Here is a 26,065-nt window from a genome sequence, read left to right on the forward strand (position 1 = left end):
TGTAGATTCCAGCTACTATCAATTTACCAGAGCCTGTACCACATGGGTCAATTTTTTTCATGGAACTTGGTAGGTTGATCGTTCCTAGTCGACATGATACTCACTAAAAACCTATCTATTTTTCCATCTTCTTGAAATATACTAATTATTTCTAGCAAAGTTTTGCTTTCAAAGAATGGAAATCAGAGTTTATTTAAAGTGAATGTATTACTTTTGTGAGATTGTGTTTACCAAAATTTATCTTCTTTTCTTTCTTCTTTTTTTCAGAATCTCATTACATATGAACTTTTATTGTTTCGAGAACATAATCTTATTATTTTGTACCTTAGAGAATGAGCTAAATTCTGATTGTTCAGTGGAGATTAAAATAACAAAGTCCATGTTCTTGTGGAAATTTTGGTGAAACAGAAATAAAAGAAAAAACACAAACAAATTATTATGAAAGAGGTATGGCGAAGAAGTAAATGTAATGTTAATTAGGAATCTAACAGGGATGAGCAATGTTCTCGATATGTGTTCCAGGGAATCATAAATTCAAACCCTAAATCTAAGTAGCTAGTCTTATAACATCTTAAAAAAGAGCATTATGGAGTCCTTTATGATGTGTGTGTTGTATACCAGAAGGCATAAATGTGGATTTCTGTTAACAGAAATTTCACCAGAAAGTTGGGGTAGGATTAGGACACACAAAAAATAATAAATACCAGCCCATTGAAGTTTGCTTGATGTCCCATCAAAACAGATGGTAGAGGGAAGAAGAGAAAGAGACTAGCATGCCCTGGAACTGCACAGCCTTGAGCTTGAACTAAAAACAAGTCTGAATCTCAGTAGAGAAATCTCAGTAGAGAAATCTGCTCAGAGAAGACTTTTTTTTCAATAGAGTTCTGACTATGATTTAGATAAAGTAAGATGTCTTTATTATCCCCACTTATGACATCTCTCCTCCATTTTAACTGTAGCAAAAAGGAGAACACTGCTATGTAATTATTGGTGTGTTTTGTTTTATGTTGCTTTGTCTATAAATTCGGTTTCCAGTGCCCTGATCAAAGTAGGCATTCAGTAAATGTTCTCATTTGATTAACCGAAGAGTTTAAAATAAAAAAACAGTGTCCAAACATCTGAATTCATTGAAATTAATAAAATAAGTTTTTGTGGTTTTGTTGTTGGGTACTAAGAAATTAACCCAGGTGTTCTACCCCTGAGCTGCATTCTATTCTAAGCCCTTCTTATTTTGAGACAAGTTCCTTAAGTGGCTGAGGCTGACCTTAAACTCACCATCCTCCTGCCTGAGCTTCCTGAGTCACTGGAATTACAAATGTACAGCACCATGCCCAGAAAATAAGTTGTTTTGAAAACAAAATATTAAAGAAGCAAATTGAACCTAGACATAGATTTCAAAGAGTCTGAAGGTATCTCATAGAAACTTGCCTTAAAATGATAGGGAAGCAAATAACCAGAGATGGGTTGATGGGTCAGTGTAATGTAACCACTTTTACTTTTCTGAAACACACTATACATGAAGAATACCATTCAAGGGACCTCAATTAGTGTGGTGCCTGGTAAGAAACTCACGATTTCTGTTCTTTCAGTGCTGAAAGCACCTATAGAGAGATGTGTGGACATCTGTTGGGAATTGAGATCTTATCTATGTTAACCCTTTTTCTTTAAAATTCTAGATAAACATTTAATGGATTTGCTATTTTCTTATACCAACTTAAAACCCCATAGATGGCTCCTTGACTATTTCAGGGGGGTGGACAGGTCTGTGCCTCAAAGTCCCTGAGCTCCCAGATTGTCAGAAACTGTCTCATAACTGAAAAGAGATCTGGAGAGCAATTCTCTCATTGTAAAGCATTTCCAGGTTGAGGGATTCTTTCAAGTTCAGTTAGAATGTTGTCACATTGGAACTGCTAGTAATTCTGCACAGTGGCCCATATGATTCAGGACCATGCAAGGGAGGGCAACGGGTGGTCAAGGTTCAGTTCATTATGATGGCATCAAATGGATAAACTATTCCCTAACTTCAACACATCTCATCATGCTGCCTGTAGGATTCTCTCTCTCTCATTTCTCATGCATCTGTTTCTGTCTGTTTACCCCTCGATACTCTGGCTGGTTGTGAGTGAAGGCAGATTCAATTTATGAAATATAAAACCCAATATTTTTCAATTTTTGATTACAGAACCTGGACTTTGTTGAACAGCACAGCCATTACTTTACAATTTTACAGATACTTGTGCATTGATTTGATAAGAATCGAGGTAATATCTCTGAACAATTATTGTCGTCCTACCCCATAGCACCAGAGACTGGTTGTGCCACCCTTCATTTGTTTAAATTAAGATATCTCAATCTCTCACAATTTCTTATTTAGACATATACAATTCATTAATATATAATATTCTAAGTCACTCTTAGCCTGTCAAATATTTTCAGCTTATTGGTTAATAAGATCTTTCTAAACAATAAAATGTAGCTGAAGGACAGAATTGAAAGATTGGATGAGTGTATCTGAGGGGCATGAAGTCACTTTGTTGATCTGCAGCCATAGAAAAGCATGTCTGGCTTGAGCAGGATACTAAACCAGGGAACCGTTGGGAACTTGGAGTTTAGAGAAGATAATTCAATGGTGAAAGATCACAAAATCTAATGTCACCAATTTGCATCAGGTTGTGCCACTCAGTACCTAACCCAACTTTTCCTCCTTTGCTTTGAACAGGAGTAAACTCAAGACTTCTTTTGCCTTTGCCCCAAACCCTAGATGTCCCTGACTGTTTCTTCTTCTGCCTTCAGTATGTGTATCTGCCCCTTCCCATGCCAGGATGTGGGCAGTACTCAATCAATATGAATGATATAAATGATATTTTAAAATAAATGTATGATGATTCAAAACACAAAATCTCTAAGAAGATAATGGTGTTCTAGATGATAATCTTGCCTCAGAATATGCAACAGTCTATGTGAGCATGCATAAAATACATCAATTTATATAATCTTCATTCAAGTGCACACATAGACCTAACAAGCATTTACAACTGCAAATGGGCACTCAGAAAGAGTCAAGAGAGTATGTAGAATTTATAACATCCCATTCCCCAAGTTAGGAATGATAGGTCCATTCTACAATCCCATGCCACAAGAGAAGTCCCAAGCAAACCTTCTGCATGCTGCTGAACCTTTCCAGAAATGGCCAGTTTGCTTAACCACCTGAGAAGGAAGCCTAAGCCAGATGCAGCCACATGCTAGCAAGAACGGAGGAATATAATTGCAGACCACTGAAATTCACAGACTTCAAATCTGCCAAGGAAAGCAGTTAGTCCATCCAGCTGCGCTGACAACAATGTTAACGAAATTCCCTTTATACAATGGTTTTGCTGAGGTCAGGTGATTACCTCACTAGGCTGCTGCTTTCGAAATTGCACTGGTCAGGAAAATGTGGGATGGCTGTAAACTCATCAGCTGGATAGCTGGGAAGACCCACTCTGAAAGCTGTCAGAAGAGAGATGCATTCAACATACCAGTGGTATGATGTTTAGATAGCAGATTGCATAAGAACTAGGGCAGCAAATAGATTGATAGCCCACCCCCTGAGAAAAATGCTTGACACAAGGGTGTGTGACCCATGAATTTCACAGATTTCCTCCACCGTGGTCCTGCTGGACTCACTACACTTTAGTGTCAAACAGATGGTGACATCCAAAAGTGCCAGACAATCTCATTTCTAACTAGAAATCAAAATATAGGAAAGCATTTCCTAACAAATACTTGTTTAAAACAACAATTATCTAAATTCTACAGAAAAACATATATATATAAATATATATACATATATAAAACACCTTAAAATAATGTACCTGTTACATATCTTTACAATGCACGTTCATCTTGAAGATCTATTTTTTTCTTTTTTTCTCTTAATTTTTTAATTTCACCCTAGTCTGCCTCTTCCAAGTAAGAACTTAATAATATCAGAGCTCAAATAATGACATTCTTAATTCTTTTTAAAGCTATTTTTCATTGTGTAGTTCTTTGTGCAAGTTATGGTGCAAAAGAGTTGACAGAAATCTAATAAATTAATTAATCAAATTAATCAAACTGCCAGATGCTTAAATGTAAAATATTGTAAATTATATATTGTTTTTGACGGCCACCAAAATAGAATGTAATGATAAATGGAAAATATATTATTCATCCTTCTTTACCACTTTGCGTTCCTATTTTCTTTTAATATCTTCTTGTGTAACTTTGGCTTAGTTGAATCAGGAAAACAATTATTGGTTTCAGTTATTGAAACAGTCAGTTTAAGTCATGCAGACTGTGATAACAAAATGCCAGCTATATGTCTCTTGGTTGAGTTGATAGAATCTGAGTTGGCAAAGACTCATACAATCATTTGGTTTTAGAGCTTTAAGTAACTTCAGTACTTCTAGTTCAGCATGCTGATTTTAGGAAGGTAAAATACTTTTTCCACTATATTGCACCTGAGGTTTGGAAAGGTTGGAAGACTCCTTAAGGTCAAACAATCACGCTAGAGAGATCTAGAATCTGGGATTCTGCTTATAATCTAGAGTTCTTTGGCTATTCCAACATAACACGTATTATATATGTGAGTGCTCTCTTCAGTCATATATGTGGAAGACAGTCCTATTCAGTGATGACTTGTTTTCTGCTAGGCCTGAGAAAATACTCAATCTCATCAAAATGGTTGAAATAACACTTGGCAGGGATAAAAAATATTCCTTCTTTCTGTATTGGATCATGTTCCCTTAAAGAACCCCTTCAAGACATTCAGATTTAAACCTCATTTCAGAAAACAGTTTCTAAAGTCAAAAATGCCAGACAACTGGATTATCTACTTCTATTGCTGATCCATGTGGGACATCACCATTTACATTGTTCATGGCCATTAATAAGGACCACAAAGGCAACAATGACATGAGCCATCTATATCTCTTATTATGAATTGGTATATTTTGAGGATGTCTCTTGAACAAGAGACTTAAATATACATTATACATTCTTCAACTTACGCTGTCTTGTATGCATCATATTGCAAGTTATTCTGTTCTTTTTTCTTAATAATGGAATAATCACCAAGGCATAATGATGGTTGTCAAAATACTATTTTCCTTTCATTTTCCCTAAAATTAGCAGTAATAAGTCATGAATTGTGAAAGGCAGTATTCTTCAAGTGTGTGCTCTATTATTCAAGGGTAAATAGATCCCACAGGAAAACTTTAAGAAAGTGGTGTTGTTTAGCTTGGCAAAGAGGAGACTAAAGGGTGTTCTGAGAATTGCGTTTGAAATATGATGATCTATTAAATGGAGGACAGGAGCCAGCTGTTCTCCATCTCCAGTGAGGAAAGAGTAGGAAATTGACTCCACAGAAGAAATGGATTTGGGTATAACAGGCCTTCCCTAATTAACCCCATTTTTGTTTTTCTGAACATTACTTTATCATTCTCTCATCAGAGCCTTGGGGATTAGCATATGGCATAAGACTTTATATATATTTATATACAATATGTATGACATATAAACATATATACAATTATAGCATAAAATTTTATATATAATATATATTTATATTATATATGCATATTTGCATATATGATCTTTCAGATATTTACTTATATATGTGTATCACATATATGTGTGTATATATACATATACATGTGTACACACATACACACAAACATATATGTTTGTGTGTATATATGTATGTGTATATTTATATATATATATTCCCAATATCCAACATCTTTTTAAAAGATATTTTAGCTTTTATCTATAAAGGAACCTATTGAATAACTGCCATGAACTAAACCCGGTGCATAAAATTTACTCCCTACTCTCAAGAAGCCATTCAATGGCATGAACCATTTCTCTAAGGCACAGGTTAAATAAGTGCCTATGGTCTATTTGGTGTCCTGAAACTTTCCAAGTGAAAAACAAACTTGAACTTACTCCAGCTCTCCATGGTGAGCTATTAACCATTACAAACACCCTTTGTTTCTTAACTACACCATCCTTGTCATAACATTTACGCATCTCACAGTGAAGTGTTGCTCATTTCCTGAGTCCGATTATATTACCAACTTATCAGTCATGTACATATTGTACCTCAGTGTAAAGCATTTCCACAGGGCAGGAGAGAAAACTAGAATATTTTGTCTTCTCTTTGTGGAAAATTAGTACACCCAAATCACTGTATTGTGTAAATATGTGGCAAACCTGTTAGTTCTAGAGTAATGACAAAATATATGAAATGTAAACACGGAGGATGCTTAAGTCTTTTCAAGAGCATGTCTTTCCAAGGGAAAGAAGAGACGCTCAGATGTGAATCTTCTAGTTTTAGGTAGGGTTTGCACACATGCTAGAGTTTTCCAACAACAAAGTTCATCACTGGAAACAAAGGGGCATCACTGATTGCATCATTGTGACTGGAGGTGAGAAAATGAGACTTTCAAAAATAAGGGGCTCATATTACTTCACCTTAAGATAATTCAGGAAATAAAGTATTTAGTAACTCCCTCTCTTAGGAATTATATCCTATGGCAGAAGACCATCTCAACACAACTGGCAGGAAGTAAAGAACAGGCATGATAGTTATCTCTGGAAATTAGGATAAGTTTGTCATTCTTCCTGTTTGTTACTTCTGTTTTCCCATCTAATTCTCTAAACACAATAAAGCTTATAATGGACTGGGAATGTGGTTCAGTGGTAGAGTGTTTTCCTAGCATGCATGGAGCTCTGGGTTCCATCACTGTGCTGCAAAATAAATAAATAAATAAATAAATAAATAAATAAATAAATAAATAAATAAATAAATAAATTCCCTAATATGAACATTGTTTCATTTATATGCTTGGATTCTCAAACCACAATAGAGCAATACTGAAGGAAAATGTGTTCTTAGCCAAAGTCAGTCCTAGGGAAAAGAAAAAAAAAATACAAGGAGGAAAAGGAAAGGACGAGCACAGAAAACTGCAGCCTGAGTTCTGTATCTGAGAAGTGGAAAGCCCCACATGGACATAGCAGAGATGCACAGCAAAACACAGGAGCTCTAACTTTGGACAGGAGTTAGAACTTAAGCGTAAACAAAACATTCTGCAGCAAAAGGACTGGGGAAATTTTTGGAAGACCCTTTGTAAGAAGTGACTTTTGGTGAGAAGCAAAGAAAGTGGTCTTTGACAAATTAGGTAGGAGAACTGAAAACTTCAGGCAAAATTTTAGACTGTTTTTTTCCATTTCACTTATATCAGTTCAGATCTTGAACAGTAGGAATTCAAAGGTAAGCTCAAGCCCAACTTTTTAAAATTTTTGAATTATAACTTCTCTCTTTCCCCGACAGAAAATCTGTAAATAGGTTGAAAGCAAAGAACTGATGAAGATAATGGCATATCAAATGTAGAGGAGAAAAATTAAATTGAAGAATATCTGTGTTGTTGTTATTGCTTGAACTTTGTTCAATTACAAAACCTGGAAGGACAGTAGATTGATGGCTCTATTAAGAACTCACAGGTGAATGTCTATCTGTCTTATAATTTGGTCTTCCCTATGGTCACCTAGTGATGGAATAGTCAGGAATGCCCCATGTGGATAAGACACTATGAAACAATCAGGAAAAGAACAAGTGGTAGGTGCAGTCTAATAACTTAATCATTTTCAACACAATTTTTTTTCTCATGATAACAAACTGAATGTCTAATAGAATTGAAAACTTGTGGATTTACTGTGCGGGACACCTTTAGTTAGGTAATGCTATTTTGAGACATCTCCTCCATTGTAGAACAAATATCATCCCATAGTCATTCTGACCCAGCCAGATCTAAATCTAGGAAAATACCTTGTAAAGAGGATTTTTATCTGGAACTAAAATTTTGAGGCACACTTTTCCATATGGAATGGTAGTACCCTAAAGAATGACAGTGATGACCACAAGAACCCTTCCCCCAACCCAATAGCAATAGCCAAACCATAAAAAAGCTTCTCCCACCTTCTCACTGCTTTATAACTTTGGACTGTAAGCGGAAGATGGTTCCAGTCTCTGCAGGGACCCAGTCCTCAAGTTTATCCCAAATAAACCTGTATTACTATTGTCCTCTCCTATTTCTTTATTTCCTCTGTTTGGTTGTTTTCCTACATTCAATACTTTGATTTTCTCTTTCATCTTAGAGAATTGTAAGAAGATAGATGGCTGTTAAATATAGAGAATCAAATTACACAAGTTTTTGAGTCCGGTTTTCATCCATAACATTATACCTAACACACACACACACACACACACACACACACACACACACTTGCATTTGATATTCAAGGTCACCACAAAGAAATGAAATTACTTATTTTATTTCTAAACTTAGAAGAATCTTCTCCCAAACTATTATGAAAATTTTGGCCAACATATTCATTCATTTGTTTCTAGACATGAGTAGCAATTTAACAGCTAAATCTTGTTTAGATTTAAAAACTAAATGTTGTTGTTAGGAATCACTTAGGTCAAAACATTAAATTAAGACTTGATTTTCATTTCCTCTGAAAGAGTTAAGATGAATTAATTAAGTGGACTTTGTTTTAACTATTTAGGTTGATCTTTCACTGATAAAACTTCCTTCTTGTCCTCAACCTCAATGAAGATCTTTAAATTTTTTTTGTTGTATACATTATTATTATTATTACCATTATTATTACTTTTGACTAATTTTACCCTGTGAGTCAATACTTGAGTTGACGCGCACTCTGGGATGCCCTTCCAGTTTCCCTAGATCCCTGATCAAGATCTTGTTAGCACCTGAAAAGTTTGGCACACACTAAGGCAATTAGCTTCCTTTCACACCTAAATTTACCTCCACCCCATGCAAACTTGCAGCTGTTCTCCTGCATTTGTTACTCAAATGATCTCCCTGGCAAACACTGAATCAGGAGGTTGAGGCAAAATAACCTTATTGGTCTCCTAGGGACATGGTCCTATTTTCTTACAATATTCTTTTCCCTGCCATTACTTGTGGGATCATTTTCCAATTTTAACATTGGGAATTTTCAGTGCTTGCAATAATGCCTTTCAATGTAATCACAGTGGAAAACAAATGAACCCCTTAGAATTGTTTACTTCTAAGTGTGAATATATCCACTGGTTTTGAACTGGATTCTCACTGATTATTTAAATTGTGATTATGAATACTTATTACACCAAAGTACTTATTAATTTTGTAGTAGATGTATTAAGTATTCACTGTATATAAAATACTATATTGCAGAATTTGAAATTAAAATAAATTAAAACCTTATTTCTACCTATAAGATAAAATCCAGTTTTTATCCATAACCTATCCACAACCTGCACCTACAAAGAATACAAGAAGAACAATATTTTTATTTTAATGTTGGAAAAGTACTAGAGAGTCCTCAAATACATCTTCGAAGTACCAGGTTAAAAGTATTATTTTTCAGAATGGAGTCATCAAGATGGTAAAGCAAAAACAGAACAAGAAGGATCCAGTCAAACATTGATATATGCAAATGTTTAGCTCATTCTTTTTAGATTCAAATGTAGCACCCTTTCACCAGTTTCCTATATATCATGAGGTAAATGTAGAAAAGTGGGAGGGAGGCTAGTTTGAGTAGATTCATTTAGGTGGAAAGCTATATTAATGCAAGAAAAAGAGCACAAGCCTTGGCAGTGACCTCGAGTAAGGATGCTTAATACAAGAAAGAATTTCTACTGGTGAATGTTCAAAAGTGAAAATACAGGCATCAGGGTTATTTTTAAAAAGGAATAGTGAACATGGAAAACCAAAATAGAAATCAATGTCTTATCCAAGATGAGCATGAAAGACTCTGAATGTGTAAAAAGGAAACCCCGGACTCTAAGCTCTTCATGGAATCTGTGCAAGGAGATGAATAGCTGTGCAAACTGTGAATCAGTGGATGAAGGTTGCTCTCCCTTCAAAAATCATCCCTAAATCCTGCCAAAAGTGTTGAATTCTATCCCTGAAGGACCTGAAGACCATTGGCATGGTATAGTATATCAGAACTTATGAAAGAATCTTCACCTTTTATTTTCTGTGTATACAGAATAAATCATGGCTCATTGGAAGACTGCATCTACCAGTCATGGGGGTAGCCAAAGCTACAAGAAGACAAGGAAGAATTTTGGAGTCTTTAAACACTGAATTTAACAGAGTGTTCAAAGTAGGTGACTAATAATATAACTAGATAAAGCAGTTTTAGATTCAGAACTTATAAACATTGTGGTCAAATTTCTGTAAGGGTAGGAGTTATACATTTTTTGTAAATAGTTTTTTAAAAGTTCATAATAATTTAAGAATACAATGATGTCCAAAATATGAAATAAGGGTAATTCTATTTCTTTTTGTTTGTTTGTTTTATGTGAATCATTCCATATTCACATTAAGTCACAGTAATCAGTGGGTTAAATAATAACAATTTCTAAATTTATATATTCCCAAAGGGATTATATTCATGGGTTCTCCTCTTTTCTCCTTTTATTTTCTCGTTTTCCCCTTCCTTCCTCCTTCCTTTCTTTCTTCTATCTTCTTTTTTTTCTACATAAATTTTTTTCTTCTTTCCTTCTTCCATTCCTTTTTTCTTTCTTTCTAATTTTCTCCCAAAGTTTGAAATATACATACTTTTTGTTTTCAATCTCTTGTTTTAAAAACAGCCATCTGAAAACTAGATTGATATGCATGGTAGGAATGTTAAAGTTTATCTAAGACTTGTAGTAAAGGCCCAGATATTTTACAATGCTAAAAATTTTGTCAACATTTCTGTGATATCCCTTCATCTCCATCTGCACATAGAATCTTTCAGAGTGTAGGAAAAAAAAAAAGAGAAAAAAAATCTTAAGTCTGCAGAAGCTAACCTTAGATCTCTAACTTTTGGTCTATTTTCTTATATTAAGATTGCTACACCAAAACAAAAAATTCCTTATCAACAGCATCACAACTGTGAATTATGGTCCCCTTCTTGAGCTCATCAGGAAAATGTCCTCATTGCCATCAACAACTCTATTTTTCTTACCTAGAAAGAGGATGTATTAGTTTTATAGGAGGTGTGAAAATTTGGTAGCTTAATACAATATATTCAAAAAACATTGTATACATTATATAATGTATCACACGGTCTCAGTAGATCAGAACCTGAGCATTACTTACATGGGTTCTCTGCTTAGGTTTCACAAAATTGCAATCAATTTTTCTTTTGACCAGATCTTTCAAGTGAAGGCTAAACTGGGTAAAATCCCCTTCCAAGTTCACTTGGTTCTGGCAGAGATCATTTCCTAGTGGCTATATGACTGACAGCCCTAGATTCTAGTTGGATGTCTCCTGGAGACCATCTTCAACTTCTCAGCTCTCTGCCATGACATCTTCCAATAGTTATTTAATAACATAGCAGCTCATTTCTTTAGGCTATTAGTAGAGAAAGCAAGTAGGTTAGCAAAATAGAGTATGTTTTAATCAGCTTCTTCACTGTTGTGACTAAAAATCCTGACAAGAACAATTAGAGAGTGTATTAGTTATTAGGGTACATTAATATACTAGTTATTAATATATTAGTTATCAAGCAAAGCAATAAAGTTTATTTGGAGGCTCATGGTTTCAAAGCTCCTATAAAGTGCATAGATGGTCAACTTCATTCCTCAGGGCGCAAGGTGAGGCAGAATATCATGGGGGCAGAGTGTGGTAGAGGAAAGTGTCTCCGGACATGATAATCAGGAAGCAGAGAGAGAGATAGAGAGCGAGAGAGCGCTACTAAAAAAGGACAGAATATATATCCTAAAGGAACATCCCCAGGAACCCACCTTCTCCAGCCATATCCTACCTACTCACAGTTATTGAGTTAATTTCTATCCCTGAATTAATGAACTGATTAAGTAAAAACTCTCATAACCCAATTATTTTATCTCTTAATTTGCATTTTGTCACACTTTGGTGGACACTTAACATTTAAACCCTAACAGTATATATAACAAAACACAATCATGGAAGCATCATTTCATCACCTTTGACATTTTTCTGGCTAAAAGGAAGTCATAGTTTGTACCCATATTCAAAAAATTATGGAAGAGCATTAATACCAGGGAATGGGGTTACAGAGCTGCCTCAACATTATCTGCCACACAAGGGGGTGTAGTTTACTCTTCATACAGCCCTCAATCTTGGTTCCATCCATCACAGCCCAGATGATCATCCCATCCATTTCACAAAGACCCACAGAGGTAAGAAATATTATGCCATAAAATAAAGATGATATTGGAGGGCAACCTGTTAGGTGACTGGTGAGTGATGAAGTTGCTGTTCTTCTCACTATTATTTGTGGTATGAGTTCCTGATTTCTAATCTTAGCCATGACTCAGGGTCTATTAACGATGACAGGTCTAATTCCTCTTTAACTTCTTCCTCAACTTTCAAAATATGGATGATGATATGCATCAATCTTAGGAGAGTTTAACATGTAAAGAAACCTCAATTTCATACAGAAATACTTTGGTATAAGAATTCAGCAGAAAGCAGCATAAATCTTTAAAGAACTGGCATAAAGCAGTCCTAGAAAGGACATATCATTCTAATTTAATATACAGAAGCCAAGGATAAGGGATGATTTAATTGTAACCTGAAAATGTAGAAGAAATCTTTATGAGGACCAAACTACTTTGCATATTCAATGAAATTTGAATTACAATAAATTAAGAAAACAGAGGATTTTTTTAGCCAATGTATTTGTCTCAAAAAAATTTACAGACATCCTTCTCTATGTGGACTTTAAATATAAAATGTATTTTAGAATGTATTTTAGAATGAATAGGGAATTATCAAAACATATTTTGCTATTCTTGATTCTATTCATTAAATATACATCACCTAAAAGTAAAGATGATTGCCTAAATTAAAGAAATAAACATTTTTTTTGTTATTCATGAAAAATAATACAATTTTTTTTTGAATTTTGATTTTTTATTTTGGAAGAGTGAAATCACACTGTTTGGGAAAATCAGCTGACCATAGGAATGTACAAAAATATATTTTAAATAAAAGTAGTTCTGAATTTGTCTCTGCATCATTGGAGCATTTAGAGCAATGACTACACTCACATATAAGAGGATAAATAACTACTTTAAAAGACTTAATTCAAAAATAAAACTCAACTAACACAAATGGAATAAAAAAAAAGAAATGAGAGGTGGAAAGGGAGGAAGGAGCTGATCTGCAGAATAGAAGTACCCTTTACATGACTCTGAGAGAAAGAAGAATCAGGATAGCAGAGGAGAGTCTACATTCTGAGGAGAAAGAAAAGAGCATCCTGGGAACCATTAACAAGTGACAGTAAATCTAAACATCACAGAAAATCAGAAAGGCAACCTAGAGAAAAATACTAATCCATTCACAACCTTACCTGGGCTTCCTAGCTGGGAAGGGGTATGCAAGGCTATAAGAATGTGGTCAACTGGACATGCAAACCACCCCAGTAATAACCACAGTGCAGAAGACCTAATGCCAGGAGAACTTAACTCCTCTTACAAACATGAAATCCAGCTGGGGATTTGGTCTCAGAGCATCTCCTCCACCACAAGCTCCTTTGGAGTTAGAGAAAAAAAAAATTACATTATACCACTCAGCAAGTTCTCAGACTGCTATAACCACAAGCCATTTTGAGATAGGACTAAATTGCTCTGGGACTCAGAAGATGAGGAACAATCACGGTTAGGTTCTATATGTGTGATAGTTCACATAAGAGGTATTTCCCAAAGCTCATTCGTGAGACAATGCAAGAATATTCAGAGATGAAGTGATTAGGTTATGAGAAGTATAATTTAATCAGTGGCTTAACCCACAGATGTGGATTAACAGGGTGGTAACTTTAAGCAGATAGGTCGTGACTAGAAGAGGTGATTCACTAGGGTGTACCTTTGAGTTTATGTTTGGTAGAGAGTGAATTGCTGGTCTGTTCCCTAATTGCCAAAGTCTAACCTGCTTTCCTCCTCCACCCATTTTTGACATCATGTTCTGCTTTGGGCCCAGAGCAAATGAGTCAGCTATCTGTGCACTAAGATCTCTGGAAACATGACCCCCAAAGAAACACATCTTCCTCTAAAATTGTCTTGTCAGGGCTTTTGGTCACAGTGACGAAAAAGCTGACGAAAACAGGAGTGGCTATCAAGAAGTGGAGTTATTTTTCTGACTAACTCAACCTTGCCATTTAGAAGCTTTTGGAGCTTATAAAAGTTATAGGAAGGATTTTGAAAAGTTTAGGGATGCAAGCTGGCAAAGTTTTAGAATGTTGTAACTGGAGCTTAATGGACAATTCTGTTGGGAGCACAGAAGACCAGAATGCTGTTAGGACTGTGAACAGTAAAAACTGGGCTCTTCAGGTTTCAGAGGAGAAGGAGGGCTCTACTGGTAACTGGTCTAGAGCCATTCATAGTAAATTCTGGCAAAGAAGTCTATCTACATTTTGCTCATATCGTGAGACTTTCTGTTAGGATGAATTTAAAGGTGATGGACTAGTTAATCTGGTGGAGGAACTTTCAAGGCAGCATTCAAAGGAAACTTCCAAACTCATTTGACAAAAAAGGTATTGTCCTGCTCTCAAAACCAGAGAAGCCTGCTACCAAAACCTGATAATGAAAAGAAAATGATGGATCAATATTCTTGATGAACATAAACATGAAAATACTCAAGAAAATACTTGCAAAAAAATTCAATAGCACATTAAAAAGGTGATGAACCGTGATCAAGATGGTTTCATACCTGGGTACAAGGATGGCTCAATGTATGCAAATGAACAAGCATAATAGAGCATATAAATAAAAACAAGGATAAAAATCACAGGATCATCTCCATAGATGCCAAAAAATCTTTGATAATATTCAACATTCCTTTATTCAAAAATACTTGAATAAACTAGGTATATAAGTATTATTCCTCAACATAAGCATCTCGCTGAATGGAGAAACTCACGTAATAAACTCATGTAATAACATCATACTGAATGGAGAAAGCATTTCCCTTAAATCAAGATAAAAACCAGGGTGCGTCTACTCTTCCCAATCTTGTTCAACATGCTATTTGAAATTTTAGCCAGAGCAATCAGGCAAGAGAAATAAATAAAGAATAAAAATGTGAAAGAAAAAAGTAAAAATATCCATGTTTGCAGATGATATGATTTTATATTTAGAAAACCCTAAAGATTCTACCAAATTATTCTTAGAAATGATAAATTCAGCAAAATACCACTGCACATAATCAACATACAAAAACCATCAGTTTTGCTAACCACCAATAATGAACTGAGTGAAAAATAAATCAGGCAAATAATTATATTCACATAAGAAAAGAAAAAATCCTTCCTAGGAATAAGCCTAATCACTCTCCAATGAGACCATTAAAAAACACAAAGTTGAAGATGCTAGAATTTGGAAGGACCTCCCATGTTCGTGGTTTGGAATAAGCAATATTGTTAAAAAGGCCATTGTATCAGGGCTATATGCAGACTCAATGTAATCCCATCACAATAACAAGATCATTCTTCATAGAACTGGACAAAACTATCCTAAACTTTATACAGAATCAGAAAAGATCCCAAATACTCAGATAATCCTGCACAAGAAGAGCAATCCTGGAGGCATCATGAAACCTGACCTCAAAATATACTTCAGAGACATTGTAAAAAAAAAAAAAAAAAACAAAACAAAACAAAACAAAAAACAAAAAACAGCATGATATTGGGGGGGGGGGAGACACATAGACTAATGGAGTAGTATATAAAACCCCCAAATAATCCCACATATCCACAACCATCTGATTGTTGATGAAGGCACAAAAAAGCTATATGGGAGACAAGACAAACTCTTCAACAAATCATTCTGTGAAAACTGGATGTCCACATGTAGAACATATAGAAGACTGAAACTATACCCCAAAGTCTCACAGTGTGCAAAACTCAACTCAAATGGATTAAGCATCTTAAAGTAAGGCTCCAAATTTAAAACTACTAGAGAAAACATAGGGGTAACTCTGCAAGATATAAGCACAAGCAAAAATTTTCTAAGTAGAGCTCCAGTAGCTCAGGAAATAAAAGCAAGAATCAACAAAAGACTTATATGAAATTATAATTACATCAAAGTATAAATGGCCAATAAAAGTATGATAAAATGCTCAACAGCTTTAGCCACCAAGGAAATGCAAATCAAACCTACATTGAGATTCCATCTTACTCCAGTCAGAATGGCTATTATTTCTTACACACACACACACAAAAAAAAAAAAAAAAAAAAATCCAGTGAGGATATGGAGGAAAAGGAATTCTTATACACTGTTGGTGGGAAGGCAAATTACTATAGCCATTATGTAAATCAGTATGATGTTTTCTCAAAAACTAAAAGTAGAATTACCATATGATTCAGCTATACTGCTCCTGTGTATGTATCAAAAGTAAATGAAGTCTGTATATATAAAAGAGATCACAGCATAATCATGTTCATTGAAGTACTATTCAGAATAGCAAAGCTATTGAATCAACCTAGCTCTCCATCAATATATGAATGAATAAAGAAAATATGATATGTATAGATAGGTATACAGATAGACAGATATAGTACATACACACACATACACGCACACATAATGAAGTACTATTTAGCCATAAGTAAAAAAAGAAATCACATAATTCGCAGGAAAATGTTCAGAAGTGGTAGGATATCATGGTAAGCAAAATAAGCCAGACACAAAAATATGAGTATTGTATGTTTTCTCTCATATGTGGAAACTAAACAAAAAAAAGGGAGAATAAAAAGAAGTGATGACTTGAAAGTATAGGAAAAGCCATTAGGGGAGGAGAGGACAACCAGAGAGGGGAGAGAGAAGGGTGGGCAAAAATGGGTAGAAGGGTGATTGAATATGATCACAGTGAAACTCATGACTTTGTGCACTTAATATACATTGATAATTAAAATAATAAGAAAGAAAGGACAAAATGAAGAATGAAGAAAGGGGGAAATAGCTAAACTGGTTATTTCGAAACACCAGATAGGTTGTTGAAAAGAATAAGACTGCTCAATGCCAGACCATATTTAGTATCATGGATTCATACCAGGAAGGTCATCTTGTCTAATCTCATACCAAATATAGCATCTACCTTATTACTATTGACAAATTCTCACTCAGGTTCTTCTGGGATCATTCCATTGACCAATATCTCAACTCCTCAATTCATTTGTTTCATTGCTAAGCGCTGAGAAAGTTCTTCTATATATTGATCCTCACTCTGTTCCATGGCACTGTTATCTGTTATTCAGAATAGTTCATAGTGATTTTATGTTTTACGTATGCAAAGATGGCCTCCAGAATTTTCTGTATATCTTCTCTTCTTTCAGTCATCATCCAGATTTTGTTAAGTGTCTAACATATTAAAAGTAGTCTCATGTTCTTCCAAAGCTTCCCCCACTCCCAATATTGATATACTAGAAAGAAAACCAGATCATAACAGGCCAAGCCCTTAGCTAGATAAGGATGGAGTGTTGGCTTGCCTATGAATGTAACTTCGAAACCAGTTTGCTTAATCAGTTCATCAGAAAGACACAGACTGGCTCATAAAACAACAGATGAGTGAGCACACAATAAAATCTAAGCTGCAAAGGCCATTAAACACTAAAGATATATTGTAGAGGGGAACTTGCTTAGGTAAGAACTTCCTGCCCAGTGCCACACCACTATGATTAATGTGTGCATATGTGAACTTTATGAAAAAGATAATGAATTGATTGTGTTCTTAAATGATGCCATTTTAGACCTGTTTGGCTTTGTCTCCTCCCTTGGGAATCAGCTGACCACACTCTGTTAGTTTAAACAAATGAACATTTAATGTTGGTCATTGTGCTGACCAAGTTGGGGAAAATGGAATCATTTATCAAGGAAAAAAATAAGAAAACTAATGAAGTGGACTTCTATGCTGGAAGAAGGTGAGGACTTTCACCTTTTTTATTAAAGATGCCACACAGGCAGTGTCTGAGGCGTGGTTTCATACTTTGGCCTCTGCCCACTTTTGTATTCAGGAGCTTGTCCTAATCACATCATGAGGTCTTTCTCTCCTTTCTCAAAGATAAATTCTTTTTGGTAATATTACATTGACTACAACCCCCTGTAAACACATCCATTTGTTCTTGGTGGTCACTTGATGGGTTGTAAATGATAGTACAATCATTCCTGAACAAATTAAACACACAGTCTGAGGACCATTTGTAACAATGGACTATAGGCTACTTTAGTCATACATCTAATATTTAGATGTGTGATAAAAGGAACGATAAATAGTAAGAGCCCAGGCAGCAGGGATCTTATGAGTGTTAGGAGAAAATAGGTGCCTAAGAATGTATATATAAATATACGTAAATGACTTCCAAGTGGGAAGATAATGAGAGCTATAGATTCGGAGAAATGAAGGCGACTCCACTGTTGGATAATGTATACTGGAAAATGGTTAAGAGGCTGAGAATGATTAGTTCAAAAGAAACTAGTGGTATCAGTCTATTCAATTTTATTATTTAAATTCTTGTTCTTTTAATGCCAGTATGCATAGAGAATGTGTGTATGTTTGTATATGTATTTATTACTATATATTTATATCACAAACTCACACAGAAAAGGCACACACAAATAGACAACTGATGAATAATCACAAACCTTTTCAGGATAAAGATATATAGTTGGAAGTTCTCATTCTAATCCAGTCTGATTGGACAAGGAGGACAAAATGAATGGAAAGGGAAGGAAATAATGACTGATGAAAACAGTCTGAAGTCTTCCTTCATGGGAGGTGATGACCTTTCACTTTTATCTGGGTCCAAAGGGTTCACTTGAGAATCCTCTGAGAGATTTTTCTAAGGTTTAATATATATTAAGCATTTATCATGTGCAATGTTCATATGTGCTCTGAATACTTTAGAAAATTACAATAGAATGATATTTATGTATAGAAATACATATAAATATAGGAAAGCTACATTAACAGGTATAAGGATAGTCTAATGAGACCACCACCATGGATGTCTGTCATTGACTTAAATAATATTATGTGACAAATGAGGATAATTAGAAAATTTTGGAAATATCATAAATGCAACAAAAAGGAAAATACCTAAGAAAACTTTAGTGTAGTCTTACAATGCGATTTTCAAGATTGACATACTTGAAGTCTGTTACAATTTGAAAAATATTCCCTCTATTATAAAAAATTATTAAAATACACTCTTTCCCTTTTCTTCCTTAGACCATTTCTCAAATGATTAATGTAACACAATACATTATGATTATTATAAATGAATATTTTCTTTCTGTGTAAAATTTAATGTCTTATTGACAGTACTCATTTTTCTATCCTTGTCATAGGCCCCACTCTGTCAGACAAACTGAGCTGAAAAGTTAAGACTACATGAAGTTGTATCATGTGATAGTATTGGAGATATTTGTTTAAATCCTAAATTTCATTTTTATTGTATTCCACTCAAACCTGTACAGTCATATTTCTTTGCTGGTATCTCTAATTGTAGCCACACTAGAATTCAGAGATATAATCAATCCTTTATTGTTGTATAGGCGATGGATCAATAGAAGATCGATGTTTGAACACTGATTATATTTCCCATTGGTGGAACCATTTGGCTAACATTTTTACCATTATGTTCTTTAAATAGAATGTGAGAAAAGGAAGAATAGATAGTAAGATCCCAGACAGCAGGAATTTTTTCCCTAGGCATGCAGATAATTGAAGCCTGACAATGTGACTTATATTTTTAACATGTGCTGGGTATATCTAAACAACACTTCCATGTCTAGTGGTCCTTCCAGGGGTTTACAAACCAATTTGTTCAACCTTATCTCTAGGCCCGCTGCCACCTCAGATCTATCATACCCCTGTGGCCCAAAATGTCTGTTTCACAAAAATTGCAGTCTTCCTCTGGTCACTGTGTATCCTCTGGGTTCAAGGATTACCTCAACTGTCAATGTCAAAACTATTTCTACTTCCTCTGTTTTCTCTGGTTTCTTAAGTAACTTGAAAAAAGTTCGGAATTCTGTTCCTTTCATTTGACATCCCAATGCACCTTACATAGATAATACTAATACTTTTCCTTCTAATTTCCAAGGGAAGAAAATGGTTGTTCCCACACACAAGTTATTGAGGAAACTCCCACCACACTGTACTGTCATATTGGATAATCGTTTAATCACAGACTAAATCTAAGACACTGAGATCAGAGGATTGAGGAACTCTGGGAGACTTTAAAAACCTTTCCAAATTAAGCATTTATTGTTACTTCATTGCTCCCTTGCTACTTAATTTTCCTGAGTCTCATTTTAGGAGAAATTTGCTCCTTTTGCCTTGTACACTTCATCTCAATCAATACGCTATTCTCCCTAGAGGTTCCAAATTATTCTTTTCAAATGTCTTTTTTATCTACCCTTGGAAACAACACAAGCAAATGGAGTTTGACTTCCAGCTGTCAAATCAAGTGTTGAGGCAAACCCTGTGAGTGTGAATCATTCGATCTTGCCTTGCTCAATCTGGGTAATGTGGCACAGTCCCAAGAATCCTCCCCCACCATCAAGAGAAAAAAAAGACGAAGGAAAAATGGTATAATTTCAAAAAAAAAATTGGAAAATTTATGATTGTTAATTTTGCATAATTAATTTACATACAAACTTATAGATAAATAGTGAATCATCATTTCTGTTCTTTAGACTTCATTTGTATGTCAGGGTGAAGATTTGAAAATGGGATATTTTGAGTGAGACACCTGGTATTCCAACTAAGAATGCAACTTGGGTTTCTCTATAATTCCATACTTGGGAATATATACCCTGGGAAAAGGGGTAACAATGTTTCCCTGTTTCTTTTAGAGACTGAAACTACCCAATAGAGTTTAATATTCAAAGTGTATATTATTGAATACATGATTATCTATAATAGCAAAGGTTTGTCCTGAAGAAATATAAGAAAATATTATTTGGAAGTTTTATAGATCGTTATAATGTGTCATAAAATTTTGAATTTAATTATGTACATTGTCAGTGTGCAAAATTAAGATGTAAGTTACAGGGTATAGGTGCTGACTTATATATTGGTTTTATTTTGGTTGATAATGTTGCTCTGTTCAAAACAACATTGTATTTTCTTCTGGGACAGACATGCAGACCACTGAGTTTTACACACACACACACACACCCCATAAGTTATTAGTTTGTAATTAAAACTTATAGATACTGTGTTTTCCTGCTTTGAATTTTTAATTGTTATACTTCCTGTATAACTTCCAGAGGATCCTATCATAGATAAGACATAAAGCCGACAAACTCCCAGCATTTTAATTTGCTGATTTGCCCTGATGATTGTTATATAGAGGTGTTGATGATGCTGGTGGTTTTTAAGACTGAAATGCCTGACCAGGTTCAAAGACATTACCCAGATGTGTTTTCTGTGCTCTCCATGATTTGTTCAATTTTCTTCAAACAAGATGGTAACATAGGGACAGAGATTCTTTATTTCCATTCTCCACTGTCCCAAATCCTCAGACTCTATCAAAGCACACCTTGAGCTCCACCTCCCACATTGTGTTCCCCACTGGTGCCAATCTTCCCACTAACTCTATTTCCCCTTTGTAAACGCTCGATGTGCTGACCTATTTAAAAATATAACTCAGGTGCCTGGCGAACCATGATGCCTGCCAGCTCTTCAGATAAAGAGGATCCACTTATTAATCTGCTCTGTCTCCATCTGCCCGCTCAATTGGGATTGACTGCTTGCTGTCCAGACTGATACCAGAGAAATCTGATTGAGGACAAGAATCTCTTTGTACGTTTTCCCCACTGATATGGCACAACAGGTCTGTTGCAGCCAGGGAGTTAAGCTGATGTGACATGATGTCAGATGGCCTGCCATTGTACGTCAGAAATTAAAAAGAAAATATTCTTTCAAACTGGAATTCCTTATGTGATTTTTATTTCCTTGGGCTTTGAGCAGATTGAGTATTGAATTGCTTGACTGGAGCCCATGGATAATTTAATACCTGCAACATTCGTCCTCGGGTGAATTTCAGCCACATTTGACTTGTTCAGCATGGCGTCTCAGTTCTAACCATTTCATGGAAATCTTGTAAATATTGATTGATGAAATCCCAAAGAAATACTTTTTCTCAGTGTGATTCTCAAATGCTCCAGAAGGAAAGACCTGATCTCTATCTGTGTCCTCCCCACCCTGCAACCAGTTATTTAAGGAGTAAATAAAAATGTGGGACCTTATTTCTTCAATTAGAATAGTCAATTCTTACAAATTAAAATATAGATAATGATATATAGTGATGTGTTTTTCCCCATTAAACTAGGACTGGATAAAAAGCAAACAAATAAGCTCAAACCATCAGTGTAGAATCAACATGGTATTCATTCATTATTTCTTGGGAAGTTTCCTGAGTTCTACAATTGAAGATGTTGGCTATATGATGCAGAAAAATGTAAACATATATATGTACATACAGAAAAATGTAAGCATATTATGTTTATGAGGTTTCTCATGAACTCAGTGGTAGGCATCACTTGTGCAAAGAATTCATATTTTAGTATGAGGAAGTGTAATTATTGAAAAGGCAGATAGATTTGGTCATATCTAGAATCAAAGTTAATTGACACATAATTTCTTGGATGTAATTATTAATATAAAATCAAGAGAGAAAAGATAGACACAGCAAATAACAGATAAGGATCTTACAGCAATTCATGTGCAGGAACAAGGAATAAAATATTATCACCTTCTTAATATTTGGCTTTTACTCTTTAGTCAAGGCTAGTTATTTGTTAATTTGTGTAAACTCTAGTGCTTAAAAATGCACACGTGAATAAAATGTGTGGCTGATATTTATTCTTTATTATAAATTGAGCAGCATGAAGTAAATACTGTTGAAGAAAACAAAATCTCATTTATTCAATGTATGTAACACTGAATAAATTAAAACATTCACTGGTCTTTCTCTCTTTGATAATCACTTGTGAGATTATGTGTACTTGTGCTTGTGTCTGTGCATGTGTGTGTACATGTATGTCACACATAGTGTTTGAATCACTAAAGAGAAAAAGAACTTGGTTGAACAGGTGAAGAAAGTATCTTGAAGCAACAAAAGTGTCAAAAAATTAGAAACTCTTTTTAAACATTAAGAAATTATCTGAACAAATAATAATTGTATTGTAGAATGTTTCTTCCAACTATGAAAGGGAAACTCCTTTGCCAAAATAAAAAATGTAAGAATAAAAAATTCCACAAAAGCATTAATGAGGGAAATTATCGGATTCCATCTTGCTCTAATCTCTTAGTGTTTACTTAGATGTTGAATGCTTCTTACCTCTAGAACCATTTTCCCCAATTCTCAAGTAGACAAGAGAGTCATTTAAATGCATATTGTTCATATTAGACAAGAGTTTTGTCATGCATTCCTGGATCTACTCTGAATGAACTGATTTGAAAAGAGTATACTGAAAGAAATGTATCCTTTAGGGTCTTCTCTAAAATTATATAGTCAGGGTTCACTCTAAGCATCCAGCTCCTTTTGAATTCTCTTCTGGGACCTGAGCCAAAGGATTATCTTTATCAAAATTAACTGAATCATTATATACAGAATATTGTCAAAAAATAAGGACAGATGGGAGAAGTTTATCACTTTAACCCTGGGATTCTACAAGTTCTTTGGAAAAACAAGGACTTCTATCATTCTGTAAGAGGATGCATAATGGCAGTGTACAAAACTCCTCATTCTACAAACTATGAGAGGGCACAAAAATCTTCAGGATGAAAAAAAAAAAGAAAAGAAAAGAAACTAACCTTTTTTTAGGATAAATTTTAGTTGTGATATTCCATTCACTATGTCATCCAAAAGTGAAAAGACCCATTTATTCAACCTCGTATACTATGCAAAATTGGGTATTTTGATACTCAATAAGTTCTAATCAAGATTAGCAGGAAGGACTAAAAGTGACAAGTTTCTTTTGGAAGAAGGGAACATAATAATCTGAGCTGGGAGAATGAAGCATAATATTATACACAGATAGAGAGAATGATTTCCTGGACTCCTAAGGAATACAACCACTGGGGGGGGAAAAAAGCAAACATTGTTTTCTGGAGAAAGAGTAGAATAGAGAGAAATGAGAAAATACAGGTTGTGGTTCCTTATTAATTTGCCATTTGGTTTAAGAAAAATCTTTTCAGGCAAAGTTGCTTGTCTCTTAAAATGAGTAATTTTTTTCTCATTCGCATGATATCAACCTCACAGTGTTTTCCTTTTAAAATTATTTTTCCTCTTATCAAAACCTTCTTTGAAGCCAATCAAAGTGTGAAGCAAGAAGGTTGATAAAGAGGTCATTATAACAACTTAAATGGAAGATATTAACCAATCCATTTCAAAGAGTAGGGACTATTTTCTATCAATATTTGTAATATGATTCATTATTTCACAAATCTTCTTCCCCTTTTTTCTCTATCCCTGCCCCTCAAATGCTCTGTGGAAGAAAACTTTGACCTTGCTGAGAGAAATAATAACATGACATATCTGCACCATCCGTGTGATTAATACCGCCCTCTCCGAGAAGCACCTCGACTGGCAAAATACAACTGAAATGCATGAACACACTGAGGAACTCTTTGCCTTATTCACCTTCTTTCTAAATAATTCATCAGTTTAATGATAATGACATTCAAATATCATAATTACAGCCGACTCTTTAAAAAACATCAATTCCAGGGCCAAAAATGGAGCAACCAGCCCCTACTCCTTTTCTCACCATTAGCCGTTAATGCCAAAATATGATCTTTATTCATTTCACTGACATAATATAAAACCAATGTAGATTTCCCATTTTTCATAAAATTTTCATCTGCACTATTAGTTTCACTGATAGCAGACTGCAAAATGTTGTTAAGCTACAAGATGGAAGACACTGCAGAAACCTCAGCATGTTAAGAAGCCATAAAATTTTATTCAGTTCATTTACTGCTACAGTCCAGTAACCCTATAGTAAGAGTGTGCTATTTTTATTGTGTATTTATTTAAAGGTTGAATATTCTGTTCCCTGGACTAGATAGCTAACAGAGTTAATCTGGATTCCTAATACACTGAGAGTTGCATTCTACGTTGGTGCTTCTCATTTCCTTGAAAGTATTTTTGTATTTTGGCCATTGTGAAAGAGATGATAGCAAAACATTACAAACAAAAGCTTGGAGAGAGATAGGTGGCACATCTGTGCTTGGAATTTGTCACCAACCAACAGAGTATAGACCCCACATGATGCCCAGCAGAAAGGCTTCCTTTCTTCTCTTCTTCCACCTTATGTCTCTTTAAAAGCAAAGCTGGGTGCACAGTGTAATAAAACACAATGTGAGAGACCTTGTATTGGATGGGCTGGCACTTGGCCGGAGGTGCTTGACTGCTTACACAATCCTGCAGGAGTCAGCCACATTTTTTATTTATTGCTTGGTCAGTATGTCTTAGCAGTTTGACATAAATAGTTAAAATCTTTTTTTTAATATTAGCACGAAGCAGGACATGCTTCAGGTCTACTAATGAAATCATGGCCATCTAAGCTGTCTGTTTTCATATCAAACTATGTTACATATTACTTTATCACATGAAAGTTGCAGCTCATGCATGGGTTTTGACAACACATGAAATGCATCTAAATATCCCAAGGGGCCTTTACCTAGACTTCCTGGACCACAGAGCAATGACAGTGAAACTAGTGGTGACTCTACTGAGAAAACAAACAAACAAACAAAATAACAAAAAAGAAAAAAACAAACAATTGTCAAGTGAAGCCAAAAAAGAACAAAGAAGGATGGTAGACTGGCCAGTTGCTCTATGGTATCTGGTTTTGCTCCCTGAGAACTAGGGTGGTGATTGTTTTAAGCTTAGCAGACTCCTGGGAAACACTCTGCTGTGTATACTTACTTAGGCCTCAAGAGTAACAGTGGCCCTGCTCAGTCCCAATTAAAGGCCACATGGAAACTC

This window comes from Spermophilus citellus (genome assembly GCF_964194105.1).
Source record: "Spermophilus citellus genome assembly, chromosome: 12".
NCBI classification, from domain to species: domain Eukaryota; kingdom Metazoa; phylum Chordata; class Mammalia; order Rodentia; family Sciuridae; genus Spermophilus; species Spermophilus citellus.